The sequence below is a fragment of the Chiloscyllium punctatum genome, chromosome 40 (assembly GCF_047496795.1).
Source record: "Chiloscyllium punctatum isolate Juve2018m chromosome 40, sChiPun1.3, whole genome shotgun sequence".
In the NCBI taxonomy this organism is placed as follows: domain Eukaryota; kingdom Metazoa; phylum Chordata; class Chondrichthyes; order Orectolobiformes; family Hemiscylliidae; genus Chiloscyllium; species Chiloscyllium punctatum.
Genome location: NC_092778.1, coordinates 62,785,399 through 62,810,578, shown reverse-complemented (window position 1 = coordinate 62,810,578; position 25,180 = coordinate 62,785,399). Strand labels below are relative to the sequence as shown.

General features: G+C 38.9%; 1 protein-coding gene across 8 annotated transcripts in view; it reads left to right on the top strand.

Moving 5' to 3' along the window:
* The window catches only part of mrtfba (myocardin related transcription factor Ba), a 230,841-nt gene that overhangs the window by 35,108 nt on the left and 170,553 nt on the right, over positions 1-25,180 (top strand). For 5 of the 8 annotated variants that reach the window (XM_072560112.1, XM_072560118.1, XM_072560111.1 and 2 more), the window contains one exon: positions 21,049-21,107. The exons of 2 other annotated variants lie outside the window; for them this stretch is intronic. The gene's annotated coding sequence lies outside the window, so the exon portion shown is untranslated. Of the gene's footprint in view, positions 1-17,620; positions 17,830-21,048; positions 21,108-25,180 lie in introns of all 8 variants that reach the window. One more of the 8 variants, XM_072560113.1, reaches the window with a different exon arrangement.

Below are 25,180 nucleotides of genomic sequence, written 5' to 3'. Positions count from 1 at the left end.
TAAGGCGACGGACCTTGACATCAAGGTAGCATTTGACACAGTATTGCCTCAGTGAACCCTAGCAAAATTCGAATCAATGGGCGGTGCTGTTGTGACAGTGCTAGTGAGAGGGGTGTACTTTCAAGCAGTTTGGAGTTGTACCTAGCACAAACAAAAATAATATAGTTGTTGAAGGTCCATCATCACAGCTCAAGCATGTCATTGCAGGGATTCCTCATAGCAATGTCCTAAGCCCAGCGTTAACTATTATCAGGTGATGTTCACTGTGCAATGTTCAACATTATCTGCATGACTTGGATTCTGAAGCAATCAGGGTTCATGTGCAACAAGACCTGGTAACATCGGGCTTAAGCTGATAAATAGCAAGTCACATTTGTGCCACTTAATTGCCCGATGAAGGGCTTTTGCTCAAAACGTCGATTTTCCTGCTCCTCGGATGCTGCCTGAACTGCTGTGCTTTTCCAGCACCACACTAATCCAGAATCTGGTTTCCAGCATCTGCAGTCATTGTTTTTACCCCACTTAATTGCTAGCCAGTGACCATCTCTAACAAGGGAATCTAACATTCATTTTGACATTCAATGGTATTGCCATTGTTGAAACCTTCCAATTCCAACATTGATCAGAAACTGAACTGGGCAAGCCTTTAAATACAGTGGTGCAAGATGATGTTAGGGGCTGGGAATTATGTGGTGAATAATGTGCCACCTATTTCCCTAAAGCCTGTCCACAATCTGCAAGGCATAAGTCAGAAGTGTGATGTAGTGCTGTCAACTTGTTGCTGGAGCTGCACTCAATCAGACACTCCAACTTGACACCATGTATGGCAAAGGATCCCTTTTGACTGGCGCCTCATGACCTCAAGCATTCATTACTTTAACCACTAATGCACAATTGTGACAATGAGTGTCATCTACAAAGTTGTGCCAGAACAACTCACCAAAGCTTTCTCAGTAACACCTTCCAAACCCATGATCTCCACTCGTCCTGAAAGATGTGGGCAGTATATGCATTGGAAGCACCAGCACCTTCAAGTTCTCCAACCCTTATTTGGAACTGTTTTGCCGTTACTACATTGTTCCTGTGTCAAAGTCTGAAACATCACGGTAAATGTCCCAGCACCTCAAGGACTGTAAAAATTCAGGAAGGAAACTTGCCATCCCATTCTCCAGGCCAGTATAGATTGGCAATAAATGTCAGCCTTGGCCACGCCCCATGAACGCATTAAATCAACTGTTAAGGTGATGCAGGCTGATGTTAGATGTCCAAGTAGATGGTCTTGGTGCTACAGACAGTGTAGGAGTTCATTTTGGAACTAATTAGGATGCTATGGTGGTCAAAATTCAGCCTCAGAGGGTAGAGTTGTGTTGTTGATCATAGCCAAGACTACAGACAAATTAAGGAGGATGTGGAGGAATACTTATTAATAGTTCATCAGAGCCGCATAGGTCATGTGTGAATTTGAGTTTCAATATTTGGCAATAGTAGAACCCTGATTGGAGGGCTTCAAATGTGGAGTTGTGGGAAAGGCTATCACAGATTTACAAAATAAAAGCAGAGGTTTAAAAAGATTCAGAGTTTAACCAGCCTTTTTGGGAATTAATTGAAAAAGCAGCAGAGAACAGGTTTTGGGCATTACTGACATAATATTTTTGGATTTTCAAAAGCCTTTTAGTACTTGTGGAATCAGTTCAATAGCAAAATGAATAACAGCTGAATACAGAACAAATCTTGACACTCATAAGAATGGTAGAAGCAGGGACAATCAATGGTTTCAAAATATAATTGGAATGCTACTGGAGGGAAATTAACTTGGAGAATTGTGGGGATAGTGTTTGGCATTGGAACAAACAAGATTGCTCTTAAGCCAATATGAATTTAATAGGCTGATTGACTTTGTCCTGTAGTGATTCCATGACTGAAAGGTTGGTACTAGGTTCCTGCAATCTCTTGCCATTCTGTTGAAGAAATTATATAATGCCTGAAATCTGGAATAGTGTATATTCAAATATTTATGAAACGTTTATTATTCAATGAAGTTAATTTGTGCATTTTAAATGCATAATAAACTAAATATTACCAGGAGTAATTGCTAAAGTTGGGAAAATTTCAGAATCAAATAGTATTCCTGTTTGGTCAATTCACTCAGCAAACTAATGTCTTATTTGAATAACTAATTGTTTTGGGCAACAGAATAACATGAGTGTTTGAAACTCACTTGTCTAATGATGGTTTGTCCATTTTACTACTCAAAAGTGTTTTGTACCTGAACATATTTACACACAAATCATTGAAGGTGGCAGGATGGGTCCTAAGCAGGAGGTCAGTAAATAAAATTAGCTTGTATGGGCTTGGGGGAAATATACAGTATGGACTGAAAATTAGTTAAAAGAAAGCAAAGTTGGAATAAACTGATTATTGTCAGTATGGTGGGTTGCTGCTAGAGTAGTACAGCAAGATTAAGTTACAGGTCTACAACTATTCACTTTATGTATATACGCATACATACATAATTTGAATGTGGCGACTAACAATATTTTCACATTCACTGACACAGTTGGAAACACAAGTTGTACAGAGGTTGCAAGGAACCTTCAACAGGATGTGGACAGATTAATTGAATGGGCTAGACAGAACAGGTGGATTATATTGTAAATAAGCGTGATGTTATTCACCTTTGGTTGAAAAAAAGGGTATTTATTAAGAGGTTGGGAAAAGTGGGTATTCAATAGGATCTGCGTGTCCTTATCCATGAGTCATTTTAAAAACAGGCATGTAGGTGTAACAAAAAATTACATAAAGTATGACATTGATTTCAAGGGGATTTGAGTTCTGAGGTAAAGGTGTCTTAATGCAGTTTTATAGAATCTTAGTGAGACCTCCCTGGAGTAAATGTTTTGGGCTTTTTAATCTAAGGAAGCATATAATTGCAATTGAGAGAGTGTGACAGCCACCAGATTAATTGCTGGAATGATGAGATTGTCTTATTGGGAAGAATCTGTGGTAGCTGTATTTGTATTCTCTAGGGCTTTAAAAGAATAAAGGGTGATCTAATTGAAAATTTAATAAATTGTTGCAGGCATGACAAGATAGGCTGTTTTTGCCCTGTTTGGTGATTCTAGAATATGGGGACAATCTCAGGATTAGGGGCAGGGTGTCTTAAAAAGACTAAGATGAGGAATTTCTTTTCTCTAAGAGTGAATCTTTGAAATTCTCTACCCCAGAGGACTTATTAATCAGTGAGCAGGTCCAAGACAAATTGATAAGTCCAGTTTAGTGAGTGGTTAGAATCTGGGTTGCACAGCCTGATTGTGGTGGAGTCAGTTCCAGGTAAGAGATTTGAGGAAAGAGTCATTTGAAAAGGTTAAATATTTAGGGATATGGGGAAATGGTGTGGGAGCAGCATTCAGTGAATTACTCTGAGGGCTTGCACAGACACAGTGGGCTGAATAGCTGCATTCTGTGCTGTAACCATTTTATAGTGGAGTATGAATTATCAGTCCCTGTTTATATGCAAAGGGCATTTTGATTTATAGGTTAAAGATGCTATATGGATACAGGTTGTTGCTGTGACTGTATATTTTTCTGTGTATATAAAAGCTATTTCAAAATTTTCTTCACTTAAATTAGTTGAAACTTTTATTCCATTTTGTACTTTAGCACATCAGCAAAACCTTATTAAAATAGCAACTGAGGTCCATGGAACTTGGTATACCAATGTTGTCTGCTTAAAATTAGTTCATAATTTACCAGATGGATGTTGAGACTACAGGGGAATCAATGCTGGCTCTTTCAGAATCAACTAAAGAATGATGCTGAAGAATACAAGTTCTTTGGTCAGGCCATTCAGATGAATAAAGTCTACTTTATAGGAATTCCAGTAGAAAGGCAAGCAGAAAATGAACATTAAATACTGTGACATCCATTATTTTGAAGAACTGAATAATACCTTAAACTTGAGGTTTCTGGATAGATAATACAAAAGTGAAAATCTTGCTAACCCAGCAAATTGGGCTGCAAAAATGAAAACTCTGATTTCTACATTTTGGTGTCTTTGAACTCAAGTGGTTGTTTGAGCAATGCAAACTAAAATCATCCAGTTGCTCCAATGTCACCTCCTGAATTTTAAAAAAAAGTAAAAACAAATCTGAGCTCTCACCTTCCAAAGTTCCAAGTAGCTTTGTGTAAGTGACTAGCACATCTCATCTTGGTTTGGAATTGCAAAATGTTCCGACTTCATCTGCCATTGCAGAATTCTGGGAAACATTTGTCAGATAGATGCTAAGTAATTTAAAATGAAAAAAATCAAAATGCTGTGTAGGTATTTGTTTCAATATCTGTTTACATTGCACTATGTTGCAACCTAATCTCTATATGCTTATGCCTGTTACAAACACATGTTGAACTGAAAGGTTGGAGACAACTTTCATGGTATCCTTCATCTACCATTGAGTCTGGACTCATTTTAAGTTTTAGAATGAAGTCCAGTTGTATTCACTGTTCTGTAGGCAACAATGGTTGGGACAGCATTTATTGCCCATCCCTAGGTGTTCTCAAGGTACTAGTGAGCTGCTTGACTTCAGATTCATCATTTTGAGCAAAACATATTCAAAATTTGGATTATTGCTAATAGTCGTCAAGTGTTTGGTAAAGTTCATACAAAAGGATAAGTGTATCTTACAATCTAAAAATAATAAAGTCTGGCCCTCTGATTGCTGTAGAAGAAAACCACATTTTCCAAATGGACTTTCAAAATAATTTTAACAGAAACTTCACAAAATTCCTTCTGGAAAGTCTGTAAAGTTTCATCAGTGCACATTTTAAATTATGTAATTTGCATCATGACAATATACATATGCTAGAAAGTGAACTCACCATATCTTAGTCTTTTTCTTCCTTTCATTGAATTTGCACTTGTCTGTGTGGTTTGATCCATTTTTTAGGGAAAACTTTAGGGAATTTTGTGACCTTTGTTTCAAGTTGGATGTTTTTTAAATTCCGCTTTCAAACTTAGCTTCTCAGCATGTCTGTAGTATCTTTAACCAATCATGAAATTAATTTTGAGCATTGTTTTCAGCTGAGGTACAAGTTCCCAGCTCTGAAGATCATTTTGGAAGTTTAGGATCCCACTAAAACACCAGAAATCTCCCACTATTATCTACAAACATTTCTAATTATTTATCACTTGCATAATCCAAATTCCATGTTGGTTATCAAGTACTATTGAATCTTCTGTTAACAAAAATTTATACATACAAATAGGAAATGAGAAATACTAGTCAATGTGACAAAAATATATATGCAAGAATGAGAGGAAGTCCTGGCAAGAACTGCATTTGAGTAAAAAGAAATGAACATTTTGTGCTGGTTTTGAAATGGAAGTTCAGATGAGCAGGAAACTTTAATTAGATTTTTTAATTGATTCAGTTGTGGCAGTGCAAGAGGAAGTACTTTGCATTGTTTGAATATTACTATTAATATTGGAGCTGTAATAGTATGTCATAGTATTTCAAAATATCCAGTTCATACTGAACAGAGGAACTGTAATACTTAGCCATTAAAGGCTGTTTCAGTTGTTTCCAAACTTTGGTGAGTACCTCTTGATGCCTTTTGACTTAGTTCTGGGGAACCTCTTCCCGAACTCTGCATTTTTCAATTTGATTACACCATGTAGAAAATTTAGTAACTATATGCCAGTCAGCAAGCCTACATAAAAAAGCTAAATTAAATTCTTCAGATGCCACTGTGCAAAATGCTTAATACTGTATACTGAGTAAAGATTGAGATGACCTCATAGATTCCATTTGGAAATCTATTGCTCTAAACACCACACAGAGTGAAAGGCCTCCAAATTGACTGTTTTAGAAAGATAATTTAAATAAGCTAACGTATAAATAATTTCACATGTCCTCTTCCTTCACTGTATTGGCGTTTGGGCTCCACTGACGTTTTGCACTGCTGCATTGAGGGTCAAGTTCAGGATAAACATCTGTGCTGTGATCAATTACAACTGTATGATTAAAGTGCTGAAGGTCATCATCATCATCATCATCATCATTTGGGGAAGTGTCATCAATTTCTGATGGAAAAGTATTTCTATTTGTTGTCATTAGGGTTGTTATATTTCCTGCATTTCTAAATACTGGGGAATTACTAATGAATTGGGATGTTGCAAGATTTATTGTACCTTCAAGTCTTTGAATAATAAAAATTCTATGTGCACAAATTATTTTAAGATCAGATTTCCTTCTTACTGTTGCTGATTTGTTTTGTCAAGTTAAAGGCAAATTCAGAAAGAGGGAAATAAGATTGAGGAAAAAGGGCCATGTGATCTTTTCCTAATGTTCACTTTGTGATTTTCAGAAGTTACTGAGAACAAATTGAGATTTCATGACAACAAATCAAATTTATGAAATACTTATTTTTGTTTTTAAATGATTCCTACGATACTAAGTTCTCGAAGGAAATGAAGATGAAACCTAATTTGTCAGTGGGAAAATCTAGCACTGAATTTTTTTTTTGCTGCTTTTGAATTAAAATTTTACTGTTTAAAACTTTTTGGCAGCAGATTTTAAACACCAGCTAATTATTTGAATGAAAGAAAGGAAAGGGAAGTACCTGGAGTCATAGGCTTAGCCATTGCTGAGCAGCCACTGACAGCTACTTAGCTGTAATGGTTTGCTACTTGAAGTAATAAAGCATTTGTAATGTACTTTTTTTGGGCTGATATTTTATCAGTGTGTCTATTTTACACTTTGAATTTTGCAATTGTTTAGAGAGCTATTTTATCAGGAACATGAATAAAACTTGGATTTATCTTATTGGTCTTTGGACAGTCCAAAGTGCTTTTCAAATAATGGCATATTTTTTGTCTCTGCAATCCAATGTGGCAGCTGCACTGTACACAATGACCCAGAACTTGTAGGAACGACATCTCAATAAGTGAGTGGTATGAATTGGATATTGCTTTTTTTTTCCTAAACCCCAATTTTCATCTGAAAGTGTTTGCATTGCCAGTGTTGTCAATACAAATTTATAGTGATGCAGCTTGTCAAAGGCATGTAGAATCTCATGGATGTCATTCCAATGGTCCATTGTGTTCCAGTTAAGATAGAAAGGTTTGAAAGCTGAAGTGGGTAAAGAGGAGAAAGAAACTCAATGCTGCAAAACATGATGCGCAATTTACTATAAATCAAACAATTGTACTTAAATACTCCCTCTAAACATAAAATGTCCTGAGGCATTTCACTGACTTAGAAAGCTAAATTTGATGCCGACCACTTAAGGATCAAAGATATAAATTGTGATGAGTGATTCAAAGGAAGGGACATAAGTAACGCAGAGAGGTTTTTAGGCTTGTGTGCATGAGACTGAGGGGTTCCATTGTTCCCTTTCTGCACCACTTATGCTCCTGATGTACCAGATAAGCGCAAGTCAAGTCATTAATCAAATCTTCAAGACATGAGTTACCAACCCTAAATTAATTAACAGCATATGTCCAGTAATTTCAAAATGCACATGACCACAGTGAGAGGTTTGTTTCTGTTTTGGTGAGGCAGAGGGCAGAGCAAATTATCCTGCAGTTTACAGTGAATCAAATTCTGGCTTCTCTCCCCTTCAACTGAACATTTGAACATTTTTATGATCTAACAGTGCTGAACATTGTGAACTCTATTATTAGATTAGATTCCCTACAGTGTGGAAACAAGCCCTTCTGCCCAATCAGTACACACCGACCCTCCGAAGAGTAACCCACCCAGACCCATTTCCCTCTGACTAATGCGCCTAACACCTACGGGCAATTCAGCATGGCCAATTCACCTGACTTGTACGTCTTTGGACTGTGGGAGAAAACTGGAGCACCCAGAGGAAACCCACACAGACACAGGGAGAGCATGCAAACTCCACACAGTCTGGATCTCCATTATTTTATTTTATTTGCTGAGTTTGCTTGAGGGACTGTTGACCAGGACTCAAGGAGAATTCCTTACCCTTCAACTACTGCCATAGGATCTTTTATGCCCATTTGAACAGGCAAATAGATATTTATCCAAGTACCAGCATATCCCAACAATGCAGCACTTCAGTACTGTACTAAAATTCCAGGTAAGCCTAGCTGTTCAAGTCAGCTGATAACTACTAACTGAACTAACCTTACCAAAGTTCTGTGATGTTTAAAGTATTGCTACTGCTGAAACTCTCAATAATATCTTGGAGATTTCTATTGACCAAAAACTGAATTGGACCAGCCATGATCGAATGCTCTCCACAAGCCTGAATAAGTACAGCCCAAAACAGAGGAATTTTGACATCATTCAGGCCAAAGCAGTTGACTGGCACTTCACCCATCACCTTCAGCATTCACTCTCTTCACTACCAATAAAGTGACAGTAGTGTGAACTACTTAGATGCACTGCACTAAGTCACCAAAACTCCTGTGACAGCATTCTCCAAATGCACACCCTTCAAAACCCAGAACAACTAAGGGAGCAGCTGCCTGGGAACATCACCATTTCCAAGCCTCCATGTGCACTCCAGCATTCATTAGAGATGGGCAATAAATGCTGATTTAGCTAGGGTCAGCATCCCATATGCAATTTTAAAAAAAAGGCTATCTGGTTCATCGAGCTCTATATCTTAAAATATTATTTAATGGACTATAAATCCATCACTTTCTCTGACATGAAACCCAAGAAAGAAATTCTTCTTAGGTTCAGTAAGGGCAATAAAGCAAACCCCAGGCCAGGGCACTACTTGTCCATCTCTGTTTCTAGTATCCTCCTCCCTCAGGAACTTTCCATGCACTGATTTGAATCCACATTTATCACATCCTTTGTTCGTTGACTCCAAATGTAAGTACAGTAGCATGAATGTCTTGAGTTTCATTTGGAGTTTGGAGTTACATTCTAATAATAAGAATGAGTGATACCCAGTAATTTGTCAAATGAATGAATATATCATAAAACAGTTAGTGATGATGTGATCAAATATATCGAAAGAAGAAAAAGGTAAATAACTTTATTGAAAGGCAATAAAACACCATGTATATGTGTGCACACTCTCACCGCTCTCTGTTCCCTCCCCAATGACTGTTTAGTTGTAGCAATGAATTCTGGAAGCAGTGTGTTCTTGAGAGCAGTATGAATTTCTGGCTCCATTCCAGCCTTTGGAGGCTTCTATTGGAGTTTCTCGAAGAAAAGGTCTGAACAAATAATGGGCTTTCTCTATTGTGCAGACTTAGCAAAATGTTCATGCTCTGCAAAATTCTAGTTGTTTGCCCATCCTTGATGATGTGTCTCAAAAGTATACAGTTTGTTAATCCATCTCTATAAGTTGACCACATCATGTAAAGCTATTCATTGTCCTGGTATGTAGTTAAGGATCATCCGGGTCAATAAACTTAGGACAATTCCTCTTTTTAAACAATGAAAAAGCAAACTTGGCATAAACATCTGGAAGGAGCAGTATAGTGACAAAAGAACAGCAAGGTACTTTATCCATGGGAACTGAGCCAAAATCTAATTATAGAAAATATTGCTACTAATTTAGTAATTAATTAATTTTGACATAAAGAGTAGTCACTCTTGGGTTTAAATGTGTATTTACAAAGTAAGACTTCAATTCAGAAATCTGGTGTAAAAGATAAGAATTGCAGCAATTGGTTATTTCCAACTGCAGAGCTATAGTAACTCTCGCGACAAATACTTCCTCATTCCAACTTGATTCTTTATTGATGCACTTTTATGCTTTGAATTGTTTTTATGAAACTTATATATAATTTCTGCAGCATGATGAGTAAAGGAACAACCTTGAATGTACTAACAATTGCCCTTGCTCCCCTGTTCAAATTAAAAAGAGTTTAATATTGAATTCTCCTTTGGCTCACTATTCCCTGCTGTTTTATTGCACCTCTAGTTCTCCATCTTGTTGATCCCGATGTTCTGGAGATTTAGATTAGGTCAGGTTATAAGTTTGCTCATTGAGCTAGTAGATTTTGTTGTCAGACATTTCATCACCATGCTAGGCAACATTAGTGGGCCTCCAATGATGTGCTGGTGTTCTGTCCAGTTTGCTATTTATCTGTCTTAGACAATAGACAATAGATGCAGGAGTAGGCCATTCTGCCCTTCGAGCCTGCACCGCCATTCAATATGATCATGGCTGATCATTCCTAATCAGTATCCTGTTCCAGCCTTCTCTCCATACCCCTTGACTCCACTATCTTTAAGAGCTCTATCCAATTCTTTCTTAAATGAATCCAGAGACTGGGCCTCCACTGCCCTCTGGGGCAGAGCATTCCACACAGCGACCACTCTCTGGGTGAAGTAGTTTCTCCTCATCTCTGTCCTAAATGGTCTACCCCGTATTTTTAAGTTGTGTCCTCTGGTTCGGCATTCCCCCATCAACGGAAATATGTTCCCTCCTGCCAGAGTGTCCAGTCCTTTCATAATCCTATACGTTTCAATCAGATCCCCTCTCAGTCTTCTAAACTCAAGGGTATACAAGCCCAGTCGCTTCAGTCTTTCAGTGTAATCAGTCTTGATCTGTTGTGGTGGGTGATATCGCTTCTAGTTCTTTTTCTGCGAGGTTGGTATATGGGGTCCAAATCAATATGTGTGTTAATGGAGTTCTGGTTTGAATGCCAGGTCTCTAGCAATTCCCGTGTGTGTCTTTGTTTACCCTGTATCAGGATGGATGTATCCCAGTCAAACTGGTGTCCCTCTTCATCTGTGTGTGTATGGATTCCTGCACAACAGACCTAAACAAGAAGACTCCAGACGCCCAGAGACTCTAGCCACCTGCCATACATTAAAGACATCTTGGAGATGATGATCAGACAACTCTGGCCCCTAGGCATCATGGTAATCCACAAACCTATCACCACACTGAAATAGCTCCTGATGAATTTAAAGGGCCCTGTACCAACAACCAGTAAAACAAACATCATACACAAAATACCCTGCAAGGTCCGAAACAAACAATCTGGAAACTAGCACCAGGATAAATGAGCACCAGCTAGCTACCAAAAACATGACCAACTGTCACTAGGATCCATAAACACCACCGAAGAGGGACACCAGTTCGACTGGGGCAATACATCCATCCTGGGACAGGCTAAACAAAGACACGCAAGGGAATTCCTAGAGCCCTGGCCTTCAAACCGGAACTCCATTAATAAGCATATAGATTTGGACTCCATTTACCAACCACTCCGAGAAAGAACCAGAAGTGATATCACCCACCACAACAGACCAAGACAAAAAATAGCAAGCGGGACAGAACACCAGTGCTTCATTGGAGACTCACTGATGTTACCTAGCACGGTGATGAAACGTCTGAGAACAAATCTAGCCACTCAGCAAGCAAACTTACAACCTGATCCACAACCTGAGCTAAAAATCTTCTCCAATCGCATTTAGATTAGATGTAGATAATCAAGTTGGGACTAACTGCACTAAACTATATCACTAAATATACTTCAACCTCTCTGTTGTTCAGTAGCCCCCTCACACTCTTGCCACAATTTAGGGTGAACCATTTTCTGACATGGCTCTAAGATGGTTATGATCACTGTGCATGCTACAGTCTGTCTGTCTTATTGATGCTGCAAGTCCAGTAATACTTTTGAGAAAAAAAATCATGAATGTGGACATTTCTGTTTTAAAAAAAAGAGGTACACTGCTTGCTTTTTGTCTTACTCCACTCCTTTAATTTCAGAAACTGCTTTATGCATATAAGCCAGGTTTCTGAGAAGTTAATTATGTCCAATTTAGGAACAGTTCCTTCTGTCTGTCTTGGCTCAGGAGTGTGACTCTTACCTCTGTTAAGCCTCTCTCCAAACTTGACTCCATTTTTTGAGCTGATGCCAAATTAAGGAAGGCTATACTGTCAGATGTGCTGTCTTTCAGATTTGACATTAAATGGCGATTCCATCTGTCATCTTAGGTGAACATAAAAGATCGCATTCAGCTACTTGAAGAAGCAGGGAATTTGTATTGGATAATGCTTCTGTTTCAGATAACACACTAAAATTTATTTTCTAGTTAGTTATCTCTGTTGCATTCCTATGTATTGCAGCAGTGTCCAGAGTTTGAAAGCACTTTGTAGTGAAGGACTTTGGACAGCCTGATCATGTAAAAAATGTCAGTAAGTGCAGATTAGCCTTTAGCTTAACGATAACAATTATATCAGAGAGCTGGAAGGTCAAGGAGTCAAATCCTATTCCAGACAATTCTAATGAAAGGAAGCCAAAGCTGTTATTCTGGCTACTTGGTTGATGTTGTGTATGCTCATTTCTGGTGGATGTGGTAGTCTCACTTCACCTTCCATCTCCAAGATATGTGCAAGAACATAAGCCATAATTTAGGATAAACCATTTTCTGAGATGGCACTAAGATAGTTATGATCACTGTGTGCATGCTACAGTCTCGGTATTCAATGATGCTGCAAGTCTTTTATACCTTTGAGAAAAAAGACATGAATGTGGACATGTCTGACAAGGATAGTACTTGTCTATTCCCAATTGTCCCCTCAAAAACGGTAGCCTTTTTGAACCATTATAGTCCATTTGGTATAGTTACACCCACAGTATTGAAGATAGTTTTAAGATTTTGACAAAGTGACATTGAAGGAATTATGATATAGTTCCAAGTCAGGATGGTGTACAGAGAGATTCCTAGAGTGGGGACCCAATTGGAGTTGCAACTGAAATTTTGGGTTTGGTTCTCACCCTCTGACTTCTTTAATGAATATTATCTTCCCACCCCCCACTACCACTGCTCCCACACCACACTCACTGATGGGCCTTGAAGTGGGGTCCCAAAGGCTTGGGTGGTGGGGGGGGGGGGGGGAAGAAATAGTTTGGAAGGGAGCATATGTGTGGTAGTATTCTTATGCATCCAATGTGGTGGAGGGTGACACTGATAATGCTCTCCAGTAATACTGAATCAGCAGTAATTTGCCCATTAATGCTTGCTTCGCTTTGTGTCAGAGCTACATTCCCTCAACCTTATTACAACTTTGGTTCATACATAGACAAAATATTAAGTAATAATGACTGCCCCAACATTGAACGTGACAACAAGGGTCCCAGTAAATTTGACAACAATTGGAATGAAAAGTGTAAAGCTTATCAGCAATTGGGGTCATACCTAACAGAGAATTTCTAGAGGCCTGGCACTCCAATCACAACGCCATAAACAAACACACAGATCTAGATACCATCTGTCAATCCCTCAGAAACCGAACAGGAAATGACATCACCACAAACCCCAGGAACCCCATCCAGGGCAAACATATAAATAGAAAGCAGGAGACAACAACAGCTTCGCATCACTTGGAGGTCGCCACTGATGATATTACCTAGCCAGGTAATGAAATGTCTGGGTATCAAACCTACAGCTCAGCGAGCAAACCTACACCCTAGACCATTCATCTCAGCCCCAGAACATTGTTACAAGAGTTCCTTTGGTCAGTAAGGCTCCTCAAATAATGAAGCAATCATTGCCTTCATGAAGCAAAAGCAGTAGTATTTGCTTTGAACTAATAGATAAGTGGCAAGCAATATTTGTGTTCTTCAAGTGCCAGGTAATGATCATTTCCAACGAGAGGATCTAACCATCACCCCATAACATTCAACAGCATTGCTATCATTAAATCCCCTATCATCACCATTCTGTTGGTCATCATTAACTAGAAGCATAATTGGCATGACATACTTTAATAATTCTGATACTTACTCTGGCTATGATTATGGGTCATAGGCTGGGAATTCTGTGTCAAGTAATTCACCTCCTGACTCTCCAAATCCTGTTCATTTTCTACATAGTACAAGTCAGCAAGGTAATGGAATACTCCCCACTTGCCTGGATGAATGCAGCTCCAACAGCATTCCAAAACTTGAAACGATCCAGGACAAAACAGCCCACTGAATTAGCAAAATACAATCTTCTCCTTCATTCACTTCCTCCATCACTGATAAGCAGGTGTGCCTCATACAGGATGCACAAGAACAAATTGCCAAGCGTCTTTCAACAGCACATTCCAAACTCATGATCACTGCCATCTCGAAGGACAAAGATGGCAGATGTATGGGAACATTAACATTCCAAGTTCCACTCCAATTTGCACACATTCCTGACGTGGAACTGTATTACCTCTGATTCTTCACTGTCACTGAGTCAAACTCCTGGTACATCCTTCCTAACAGCATTATGGATTTATTCTAAATGCTGCCCATGACTATGTTAACATTCTATTAATCAATATTCTTTTAAAAAATCTTTCTATATTTTGGTGCAGTCTTCCATATTATTTAAATACCATAAACTCCAATTTCAAAGAGCATTCAGTTTGCATATATGGTGATTCCAGCTAAGTATAATTTACCTTTTTTGCCAACTTAAGGAGCTTCCATTAACTTACGTCCCAGTTTCTGCTTTGAAGCCATCTTTCAATCTATTATGATTTCTCCTGAATGCAGACACCATGGTCTTTACATTAATCTGTTGTATTCCAAGTTGGTATAGGTTTGAAATACCATGTTTTACCACTTCCACCACATTACTCTCCTCTGCTTTTCATTGCTGCAAAGAATTTAACAAAGGTGATTAAGAGAGACTGGTTGTTCTTGATAATTATATTTCATTCTATTCTCCAACTCTGGATGACCACATCTACTACTAATTAATCAAATTGACCTCTGCAGATTTTAATAAACATTACAGACTGAGCTGTAGATTTATATCAGAAGCCATTCATAGATGTCTAATTTTTATTTTTCTTGGGGTGGGAGGTGGTATTGGGTTGTAGGAAAGAAATGTTATGAAATACTGGTGTGGATACTTTGCTGTAGTCAGTTGGTAGCTACACCTTGAAGATAATTAGTTCTTTGATTCAACATGATTTAATGTTTCAGTAGAGTAATCACATAAAATGACGATGAAGTCCAGCCATATTGTTTTTGCTGTACCATGTGAGCTACTGATACTAATTGTTACAGCAAATTTGGCTTCATTGTCCCAAATGAAAGTGACCATGGTTGCTGTCCAATAGCTGTTGATATTTTTCCTTCTACAAAACAGAATGATTTACCAGTATTCACTGTACTGGCATAAAGAGTGGACTCTAGAGATAGGCATGGGAGGATTACAGAAAATTGAGGAATTGTAGCAGAAACTGGAGACAAAATGTTCATGAGAAGGGGGCAATTGCAGGAAATCATTGGGATAAAAATAATCTATTATCTCTGGAAATGCTGACTCATTTGAATTAAATCACATTTTCTTGGGTTTAAATTTATCGACTGGTTCCTGAGAGATTCTGCCAATAAAAGCAAGATACTGTACAAGAGAAACCAAAATAGATTGTGCCAACAAATTTTGCTGTTTGTTTCTTTTAAGAGCTCCATGTGATCCTAAATCTCTCGAGACTTATAACACTAAGGTGTACAATGGATATTTGATTCATAAAAATATTACCAAGTTCTTTATAAGAAAGGTAAACAACAGCTATTTGAATAAAATGGAAATTAGTCATGTCTTAACAGTGAAATTTTTATTGGATTTAACTTTTCAATAAGCACAAAGCAGAACTTTAGATTCAGCATGAGTGTATGTGCAGTCCCTTAAAATTGGAAGAGTAACCAAAATTTGATTGCCCAATAAAGAAGGGTATGCTAGCAAGATGTAAGCGTCTCCTTCCCCTTCTCTTTTAATTAGGGACTGTCAGAGCACAGCTGTAAGCAAAGGTTGTTGCCTCTAATTCTTCATGCCTTTGAAAAGCAGTATGGAAGTGACAATAAGTGGATAGCAAGTTGTTTTTTCTTTGCAGCATGCTTGTATTAAAGAATTATGAATATTACCTATTTGTGTGTTTTCAATTTACACAGCTGCTCCATATAAAGATTTTATTGGAAGATTTATAAGATGGAACATTATTATTTACCTGATCTTCCTCTTGTTTTATTTGAAAATACATATCTACAGAGCATCATTCAACTCTGCGTGTTCTGCTTTGAACATTCATTTATCATTTTAATGGCAATTCTGTAGAACTTCAGTAAACTTGGAAAATGGATCTCTGCACAGCAAACTCTTAGGAAACATCTAAGGCTTTCATGTGTTTTTATTTATTCACTCACAGGATGTCAGCAACAAACTCTAGGCCAGTATTTATTGACCACCACTTGTTGCCCTTGAGAAAATGGTGGCGAACTGTTTTCTTGAACTGCTAAAAGTGCATTTGGACTAGGAATATTTGCACTGTTTGGGCGGGAGTACCAAAGTTTTGACCCAGTGACACTGAAGTTGAGGCAATATATTTCCAAATCTGGATAGTGAGTGGCTTGAGAGGAACTTGGAGGTAGCGGTGTTCTCGTGTATCGGCTCCCCTTGAGCTTCCAGATGATGATGGCTGAGGGTTTGGAAGATGCTGTCTAAACCTTGGTGATTTTTTGCAGTTAATTTTGTAAGTAGTAAGCACTATAGCTACCTAATATCTGCGGTGGAGAGTGTATGTTTGCTAATCAAGTGAGGTGCTTTACCGTAGATAGTTTTAAGCTTCTCGAGTGTTGTTGAAGCTGCACTTATCCAGTCAAGTGGAGTGTATTCCATCACACTGACTTGTGTGTTGTAGATGTTGGGTAGGCTTTGTGAAGATGTTACTTCCTGCAGTATTCCAAGCCTCTGACCTGCTCTTTTAGACACAGTACTAAGATGAATAGTCCAGTTCTGGACAGTGGTAATCTCTAGGATATTTGTAATTATACTAATTTGTCTGTGAACACTGGTTTGTGACCATTGTACAATGAGACTTTATTTAATTTTTGATTAAACTAATGAATTACTTTGACTTTTTGTCCCTAAAATCATTGAAAACATTTAGCAACTCGGCATGGCGGATTGGACCGAAGGGTCTGTTTCCATGCTGTACATCTCTGACTCTGTGTAATTTTGGTGTGACTTGTAATTTTTGTGTTCAATCCTAAACCTATGCAAATATGTAGTGTTAACGCAGGATTCACATGTCAAAATAAGAGTCGTTTGCACTTAAAGTTACCCAGGCTATAAAATAGGATTAAGATCCCTGTTACCGACAAAATGTATGATGTAAAGAGTGATTTGATTCTTGACTAACAAGGGAGTCAAAGGTATCAGGGGCAGGCAGGAAAGTGGAATTGATGCCGCAACTCAGATCGATCATAATCTTATCAAAGGTGGAATAAGTTTGGGCTATTTGGCCTACTCCTTCCAATGTTTGTATGAAGCATATTTATGCTACTGGTTTGATTTGATTTATTTATTGTCACATGTATTGTGTTGGAAAATACAGAGAAAAGTGTTGTGCAGTGTTACCACTCTCCAGCACCATCTTAAAACACAAAACAAAACCAATATATCAATTATAAAGGTAGAAAAAAATGAAGAAAGAAAGAAAAAGTGTTCAACTTTACAGTTCTTTTTGTTAAGTGCTCAGCCATGGGCCGTGGGCCTGATGGTTAGACAAGAGTCCCCTTTGCCATGCCGCTGCTGTTGCAACAAAAGTCGCTACTATTCGGTGCCATCTCGCCTCCACTGATGCCCTCTCCACTATAAATCTTCACTGAACCTCACCAATGCAGATGCCACCAAGGTCACCGGGTACTGCACCAGCCTTAACTTGACTCCGTCGCCACCATGAGTTCGTCTTGAGCCCATCTTGCCAATGCTGCCGCTGATGCTGCAGGGTCTCGTACTGGGCCTGAACTCACCTCTGCCGTCATGAGTTCACGCTGCTGGGCCTATTCGCCGCCACCGATGCTGTCACTGCGACCGAGCTCTTCAACAAGAGGTATGTAAAGAAAACTAGAAAAGAGGAAGAAAAAAGGAAAAGTGGATGAAGCCCTACTCCACTGTCATCTGATGCTATTTTATTGTCTTTTGTTGGAACAATATGAACCCAAATATGTTTTCACAAGATTAAACAGTTGCATATATTACCTTTTACAGCATTCTGTTAGGCTACACTTCCACCTAAGAATCTTCGTAAAAGTGTAGTCACTCGAAAAGGGAACATGACAGTTTAAATGCAGCAAGGTTCCATGAGCATTTAATGGGATAATTGAACAAACTGTTCTGTTTTGAGTGATGTCGGGAGAAAGGTTACATGTAGGAAGAGATTCTTCACTCTTCACTAATGCAGTAGAGTGTGATCAGAATAGTGTGGTTCCTGTTTTAATTAGTTAGGACCAAGTTAGAGTGAGTCAACTGATCCTCTCTTTGTCTCAGTTTTCATAATTGAGTTTTGAGATTATAACAGAGTAAGGATAAGGTTTTGCTTGTTGAGTATGTACTTTGTGTAGCTCACTGTAAATAAATTCAAACAGATTCCTACACAGAATAAGTACAGAGTTAATTTTGTTAACAAAATTCATTCAGGTAAAGATACTGAAAATTATCAAAAGATAAAAATGTGGATTAGATTAGATTACTTAGTGTGGAAACAGGCCCTTCGGCCCAACAAGTCCACACCGACCCTCCGAAGAGCGACCCACCCAAACCCCATTCCCTTATATTTACCTCTTCACCTAACACTATGGGCAATTTAGCATGGCCAATTCACCTAACCTGCACATTTTTGGACTGTGGGAGGAAACCGGAGCACCCAGAGGAAACCCCCGCAGACTGGGGGAGGATGTGCAAACTCCACACACAGTTGCCTGAGGCAGGAATTGAACCTGGGTCTCTGGTGCTGAGAGGCAGCAGTGCTAACCACTGTGCCAGATGACATGGAGTCAGTAATGCAAAAATAACAGATACAGGGTTGAAAAGGATAGGTTGATAAAAGTTAAGGTTTATAAGCAAAAGATTTGCACCATCAAATGTTCCTTCATTGAACTGTTGTTTGGTTTATATTGGGTTGTTCTCATGGTGACAGTGCTGCTAGAACTCTAGGAATCTCTGCAGCAGGTATGTTTCCAGCAGCTTACAGCTTTTGAGAGATTTCAGAGAGGAGAAGGGATGTGGCTGTTGCTCTTTTTGTTCTTGTATGAATCTCTTGTGATGTTTCAAGGTGGTTCTGAAATAGAACAACTTCCTATGTGGCAATGAAAGTGGCTGTTGTCATGTGACAGGCTTACAAACTGCAAAGCCATACTCCCACATAGGATGGTGAGGTCATCCCATAAAGCAGTTGGATGGTCCCCCAGCTGACCTTTTGTTCCTTAACGAGATTGATTCATTTACAGTGAAGGTGTCAGTGGAGTTGTGTTTGTTCCTGTCTAGCAAGTAGAATCAATATTAGAATACTGTAATTGTTCTTAAAGTAATCCTTGACATTAACAAAGCTGGAAGTCCCCAACTCGGTTTAGATATGTCATAATCCACTTGGGAAGCTTTTAGACACTTGACAAGCTTGAAATTGAAAAAAAAAGTCTAATAGCCATTTTATAATCCACAGTATTCATGTAAAAGATGTTTTACATGTGAAATCAGCTGACAAAATTAGAAGATTAATGTTTAATATTGTGTTGCTTCGTAAAGTATTTTTTAAAATTTAAAACTTTTTGATTTTTTTTTGAAAAAAATAGCATCTGTTAACTATGTATGAAAGTTCTTAGCAGAAAGCCAAAGGCAGGACTAAGAACAGCCCAAAAACTGAAATTGAGTATCCCACAATCCTGGAGGTCAGGTTTTTAGACTGGCACTATAATACTGTAATAATACTTAGACAACCATTACACTTCAGGAGAGGTATTCCCTATTAATTTGTTAATACAACCAAAAACCCCACAACATGTTTTTGAATTATGTCCCACTCCATAGAAATTTACTCTTAATAGTTCATAAAGCCCAGTGCAGTCCTGTTTTAATAGAATCTTATCTTCCTGTTTCATTATCTTCCTGTGAATCTTCTGGTATCTTTTTAAATGAAGTCCTTTTGAGCATGATCTAGTAGCAAGGCTTCCTGTAGTGATTCCTTGATTATTAACTTTTCACAATTCTTGTTCCCTTGACCATAAGCTCCAGCCTCAGCAGTCCATTGTTTAGTGATTAACCCAAAAGCATCATCTCCATCTGCCTGCACATCCACTCTTGTTTTTTGATCTTCACCCCCATATCCTTTAGTCTCATTGGCCTTGAGAGTCTGGGCAGCAATGAAACCAGCTGCCTTCTCTTTTCTGTCGTTGCACCTGTTTGAGTAAGTTTCAATTTGAGTTTCTGTCAACATAACAAGCAGACCACACAAATTTGTCTTCAGTTAGATTTAGTGTAGTAAAATGAACTCCTCTCCAGGCAGATCTCATATGAGGTATTGTCCCTTTCTCCAAATGACTCACTGAATTATAATATGTGATTGTTTAAAGTCGGTGTAAGAAGATTTTACATAAGTGAGTAATACACTTAGAAATGAAATATCTTGTGCCTCTCCTGATGTTCCAAGATGCTGTGACATCTATAGCAATATATAAGTTTGTGTTTGATCAAATCTGGTATCTTAATATGTAGTTTGTGTTTTAAAATTAACTGAATTGAGGCGGGTACATTAACAACATTTAAAAGGCATTTGAAAAAATACATGGATAGGACAGTATTTGAAGGAAGTTGGCCAAGTGTAGGGAAATGGGGTTAGCGTAGGTGGACATTTTGTCGGCATGGACCAGTTTGGGCCAAAGGGTCTGTCTCCGCGCTGTAGGACTCTGACTCTGTGAATGAGTCATAACCACAAGCTTTGTATTAATGACAGGAAACCATCCCAGACAGTGTTCATCCTATTTGTTTAAGGAAGAGGCATTTTAGGTCAGTAGGTCAACTTGACAGAAGCGAAGTCTTAGAGTGAGGAATTTTCAAGACACTTCTGTAAATATGGTGTGAGAGTCCAAGCAAAATGAGTCATCTTTTGTTACAACATTCACCCACACCTCCTTGACTGAAAACATTTTCACCAGCAAGACTGAAATTTATTCGAAAGTTTATTTTTTTCTCCAAATAGGTCATTTAAAGTTTTTTGGTGGTTGTATTATATTGTCTATTATTCTGACTACCCATTAATATTTCTCTTGATTTTCAGAGGGAAAATCGAGAAAACAGTGGAAGGCCTAACAGATACATTTGAAAGTTGCCACCCAGGTAAATAGTGCTGTGAAGAAGGCATATGGTGTACTGGGCTTTATTGGTAAAGGAATTGAGTTCCGGAATCCTGAGGTCATGTTGCAGTTGTATAAGACTCTGGTGCGGCCTCATCTGGAGTATTGTGTGCAGTTTTGGTCGCCATATTATAGGAAGGATGTGGAGGCATTGGAACGAGTGCCGAGGCGGTTTACCAGGATGTTGCCTGGCATGGTAGGAAGATCGTATGAGGAAAGGCTGAGGCACTTGGGGTTTTTCTCATTGGAAAAAAGAAGGTTTAGGGGAGATTTGATAGAGGTGTACAAGATGATTAGGGGTTTAGATAGGGTTGACAGTGAGAACCTTTTTCCGCTAATGAAGTCAGCTGTTACCAGGGGACACAGCTTTAAATTAAGGGGTGGTAGGTATAGGACAGATGTTAGGGGTAGATTTTTTACTCAGCGGGTTGTGAGTTCATGGAATGCCCTGCCAGTAGCAGTGGTGGACTCTCCCTCTTTATGGTCATTTAAGCGGGCGTTAGACAAGCATATGGAGGTTATTAGGCTAGTGTAGGTTACGTAGGCTTCGGTCGGCGCAACATCGAGGGCCGAAGGGCTTGTACTGCGCTGTATTTTTCTATGTTCTATGTCATTCTACACTATCTCCCCAGTAAAAATTGTCCATAGTGACTGGGTTTCTAGTTAAAATTGGCTATTTCCAATTAATCTCCCAGACCATTGATACTTGGTGCTTTGCTTTTCATGTCCAGACAGATAGAGATCAAATTATGTTCTTTTTTTAAATAAAGCATAAGATAATCTATTTCAGTCAACTGCCATATTTAAATTATTGCTGTCAGGCTTGCAAAAATGTAAGATTTATGAAACAAAATTTTATAAAATACGTATCGAGAAAAGGCCACGTAGTTTGAGGACTATTTATCCATGAATGATCTAGCCTGTGACAGATCAACTAAACTCATTCAATTTTTTATGGTAAACAAGTGTTTTTATTTGATCATTAATAATTAAGCAAAATCTCAGGCTATTAATACTATTTCATCTAATTCTAATCCATAAAAATAAAATGAGAAAGTGGTCAGACCAAGGGAATTTTAGCTTAGTATTAAATCCAAAAAAGGTATGCAAATTGGCCAAAAGAAACAACAGATCAGAGGACTGGAACCAGTTTAATTCCAACGAATGGAAACAGAGTCAGATTATGAGGGAGAAAATAGAGTTTGAGAATAACTTGGCAGGGGACATAAAAACTGTTTGTAAAAGCTTCCAATAAGTACATGAAGAGAAAAAGATTAGTAAAGATGAATATAGGTCCCCTACATTTCGAAATGGGAATTTGTAATAGGGAACAAAGAGATGGCAGACCAGTTAAGTACATTAATTTGTTAGCGAGTTTTGAGAAGACTTGTAGCTCAGGTTGAGGTTCTGGATGTAGGTTTGTTGGCTGAGCTGGAAAGTTCATTTTTAGATGTTTGGTCACCATACTAGGTAACACCTTCAGTGATCCTCCAAATGAGGCACTGGTGGTGTAGCCCACTTTTTACTTGTATGTTTGAGTTTCCAAGAGTTGATGCTGTAATTTCCTGTGGTGATGTCATTTCCTGTTCTTTTTCTCATGGGGTGGTAAATGGGATCCAAGTCAGTGTGTTTGATAGAGTTCCGGTTGGAATGCCAAGCTTCTAGGAATTCTCGTGTGTGTTTCTGTTTGGCTTGTGCTAGGATGGATGTGTTGTCCCAGTCATAGTCATAGAGATGTACAGCATGGAAACAGACCCTTCAGTCCAACCTGTCCATGCCGACCAGATATCGAAACCCCAATCTAGTCCCACCTGCCAGCACCTGGCCCATATCCTTCCAAACCTTCCTATTCATATACCCATCCAAATGTATTTTAAATGTTGCAATTGTACAGCCTCCACCACTTTCACTGGCAGCTCATTCCATACACATTCCACCCTCTGCATGAAAAAATTGCCCCTTAAGTCTCTCTCATATCTTTTCCCCTCTCACCCTAAACCTATGCCCTCTGGTTCTGGACTCCCTGACCCCAGGGAAAAGACTTTGCCTATTTACCCTATCCATGCCCCTCAAAATTTTGTAAACCTCTATAAGGTCACCCCTCAGCCTCTGACACTCCAAGGAAAACAGCCCCAGCCTGTTCAGCCTCTCCCTATAGCTCAACTCCTCCAACCCTGACGACATCCCTGTAAATCTTTTCTGAATCCTTTCAAGTTTCACAACGTCCTTCCGATAGGAAGGAGACCAGAATTGCATGCGATATTCCAAAAGTGGCCTAACCAATGCCCTGCACAGCCACAACATGATCTCCCAACTCCTGTACTCAATACTCTGACCAATAAAGGAATGCGTACCAAATGCTGCCTTCACTATCCTATCTACCTGTGACTCCACATTCAAGGAGCTATGGTGTCCTGTCTCATCTGTATGTGAGGATACTTGTGAGAGTGGGTCCATATGGTTTTGCGGTTAGCTGATGTTCATGTATCCTGGTGGCTAGTTTTCTGCCTGTTTGTCCAATATAGTGCTTATTACAGTTCTTGCAAGGTATTTTGTAAATGATTTATAAATGACATTCCAACCGGAGGTCTATCAACAAACACATTAACTTGGATCCCATTTACCACCCCCTGAGAAAAAGAACAGGAAATGACGTCACCACAGGATATGATATCACAACAGGAAATTACATCACCAACCCTAGGAAAATCAAATGTATAAATAGAAAGCGGACTACACCACCAGTGCTTCATTTGGAGGCTCACTGAAGATGTTACCTAGTATGGTGATGAAACATCTGAAAACGAACCTTCCAGCTCAGCAAGCAAACTTACATCCAGAACATTAATCTGTCTTCACAAAGGAAGATACAAATAACACCTGGAAAAATGGGGGAATACAAGGTCTAATGAGAAGGAGGAATTAAAACAGTATTTGTAGGGAAATGGTGTTAGTTTCCCTAACAGATATAATAGAGAAGTACATGGAAGATGGTGATAGAATGGGTCAGAGTCAGCTTTATGAAGGGGCAGTTGTACTTGACAAATCTGAAATATTTTAAGGATGCAACTAGTTGAGTGGATAAAGGGAAGCCGGTGAATGTGGTTTTCTTAGATTTTCAGAAGGCTTTCTATAAGATTCCACATAAGAAATTAGCATGCAAAATGAAAGCACATGGGATTGGAGGTCGTGCATGGAAATGGATTGAGAACTGGTTGGCAGACAAGAAACAAAGATCGAAACGAACAGGTCTTTTTCTGAGAGGCAGGCAGTGACTAATGGTGTACTGCAGGAATCAGTGTTTGTTCACAATATATATTAATAATTTAGTTGGAAACTAAGCGTCAATCTATATGTCCTTGCTCTCTCTGATCTGCCTGTACTGCTCAGAAGCAAAGCTTTTCACTGTACGTAGGTACATGTGACAGTAATCAAATCAAACCAATCATCTCCAAGTCTACAGGTGACACAAGGCTGGGTGGTAGGATATGTAATGAGGAGGATGTCGAAGCTTCAATATGATTTGAAAACGTTTCTCGTGGTAGACTATCTAGCAAGATTAGATCGCATAGAATACAAGGAGAACTAGCCATTTGGATCTAGAACTGGCTCGAAGGTAGAAGATAGAACATGGCAGTGGAGGGTTGCTTTTCAGACTGGAGGCCTGTGACCAGTGGTGTGCCACAAGGATGGAGATGGTGCATTGAGTATAGGAGTTGGGAGGTCCACTGCTTTTTGTCATTTATATAAATGATTTGGATGTGAACATGAGGTATAGTTAGTAGGTTTGTAGATGACACCAAAATTGGAGGTGGAGTGGATAGCAAAGAAGGTTACTTCAGAGTACAACGGGATCTTGCTCAGATAGGCCAATGGGCTGAGGAATGGCAGATGGATTTTAATTTAGATAAATGTGAGGTGCTGCATTTTGGAAAAGCAAATCAGAGCAAGACTTATACACTTAATGGTAAGTTCCTGGGGAGTGTTGCTGTACAAAGAGACCTTGGAGTGCAGGTTCATAACTCCTTGAAAGTGGAGTCCCTGGTAGAAAGGACA